Raw genomic sequence first — 2,154 nt, 5'->3', positions numbered from 1 at the left:
TTTTTTTTTTTTATAAGATTTCAATCAAATGAACCTTTTTTCATTTCATTTTTTGTGTGTGTGATATTGAGGTTAACACAAACATGACTTGCAATATCTTTTCTATCCCTCAACAAATTTTATGACTTATGTGGTTTCAAAGAATTTTCCACTTAATAACATCAATGTCTTATTAAGATGATAAATTCTGCAGAAAATTTATAAGAGCTTTTTTATTTCTTCTGTTTTTTAAAGGTATTTTTGCTGTAGGACACATACACTCACCAGAAAGAATTCCCCCCATTCCCCCCAACCTTGGGGGATGGCCAATTCTGAAATCCTTTTTCCTCCACTCCTATGATTTTGGGTGTACACACACATTCATTCACTCACTCATGTGCCTGGCATGGTTTTCATGCCAATGGGTCTGGGACTTGAACCACACTCTCAGCCATGTGGGATCTACTACCTTAACCACAGTTCTCCCCACTGACCCATTAGAGCCTATTTTACATTATGTAAAATAGGAAAATTAGACTATATGACACTTTTAGTTTAAACCAATTTTAAAAATGTAAATAAAATGTAATGCAGTACTCTTGCATGAGAAACAAATCCTTATGCTTTGTTTATTTATTAAAATTTTTTTGTGTGTTTGTAGTTTTTCCCTTCATATACATATGCATGTCATAGAGAGACCAAAACGGTGAGAGGGAAAGTAAGAAATCTCTTCCTGGGGGGGATGGTCACACCACAGTCCCTTCTCCTTTCTCCTTCTGAGTTCTTGGGCATGCATGCACATGTATGCAGTACATGTTTTAAGACACCAGACCTGGTACTTGAACTGTGGTCAGCCATGTGATAGTCCAGTGTTATAACTTCTAGGCCATCTGCTGCCCCCCCCATTTTTTTTAAAGTACAGAGACTTATAGGATGTAAAAATCTTAAAACTTTATCTACTAATGTACACAAAATTGCTCTATAGGTTTTTCAAAAGTTTTACACTTGGCTGTGAAATTCTATTGATTGTATCTGACATGTATTTAAGGGTTTCTGCCTCATGTGATATTGTTAAAAACATTGCTGGGGCTTAAATGTATTGTTTAGCATTTTTTGTGTAAGGAATAAACTAAGTATTCTAAAAACTAGCCAATTTATTTGCTCAAGGGTCCTTGGATCTACATTTTGGGGTTGGTTCATCTGGGTAGTTTCTATTCTGGTTGACAGGATGGCAAGTGAGACTTTACTCATGTGGTGCCTCAAGAGTCTGATTCATTTCAGATGACTTCAGTCTTCTGTCTAGTGGTCTGTGCTGACTCTTGATGAGGCCCATGTATCCACCAATTTAACCTCAGAATTTTTTTTAAGAGGTTTTTGCTATAGGGCATGGGCGCTCTCCAGACAGACAGAGGGAGACAGAGAGACAGAAAGCGAGAAATCACGCCCCCAGGGGGGATGGCCACACTACAATCCCTTCTCCATTCTCCTCTCAGGATCTTGGGCATGCACGAACATGCGCCCAGTGTGAGATTTGAGCCACAGGTCTGGGATGCAAACTGCAGTCAACTACATGGGAGTCCAGCAACATAGCCATTATGTTAACTGCTGGACACCCTAGCCTCAGAATTTTTCAATAATGACTCTGCTATCAAGTGAAGCACTGTTGTGAGCAGGTGGTGTGGTAGTTAAAGCACTTGATTCCCACATGGTCTAACTCTGGTATGAGTCCTGGGCCTGGCAGCTTGAAAATCATACTGGGCACGTACCCAAAATCCTGAGAGGAGACTAGAAGAGAAGGGATTGTGGTGTGGCTATTCACCATTTTTCCCTTTCTTTCTCTCTGTCTCTCTCCAGTGAGTATATGCACCCTATTATAAAAACGATAAAGAAAGAATGGAAGTGCTAGTGGGCAAAACCTTTCCAGACTTAGATTTCTATCACATTTTCTTTTTTTGGTTTATTTTATTCATGATAGAGCATGCATGTCCACTCAAGATTGAGTGAAAGAGAGAAGCATATACAAGGATTCATTACCGTGTTTCCCCAGCTCTCTAACTCATCAGGATCTTAGGCATGTGCACTTATTCAAAGACTTGATTTTATTCTGACCTGGGGATCCAAAATCATGGTTAACCATATGCCTTCCAAGACTGAAGTTGTATTTGTTATTGACTC

At 39.2% G+C, this 2,154-nt stretch overlaps 1 long non-coding RNA gene across 1 annotated transcript in view; it reads left to right on the top strand.

The window, feature by feature from the left end:
• The window catches only part of LOC106733232 (uncharacterized), a 25,781-nt gene that overhangs the window by 3,833 nt on the left and 19,794 nt on the right, over positions 1–2,154 (top strand). The window lies entirely within an intron of this gene.

Source organism: Tupaia chinensis, unplaced genomic scaffold (genome assembly GCF_000334495.1).
Source record: "Tupaia chinensis unplaced genomic scaffold, TupChi_1.0 Scaffold141621_1, whole genome shotgun sequence".
Taxonomy (NCBI): domain Eukaryota; kingdom Metazoa; phylum Chordata; class Mammalia; order Scandentia; family Tupaiidae; genus Tupaia; species Tupaia belangeri.
The sequence above is the reverse complement of the archived record's forward strand: the minus strand, read 5'-3'. Positions and strand labels throughout refer to the sequence as shown.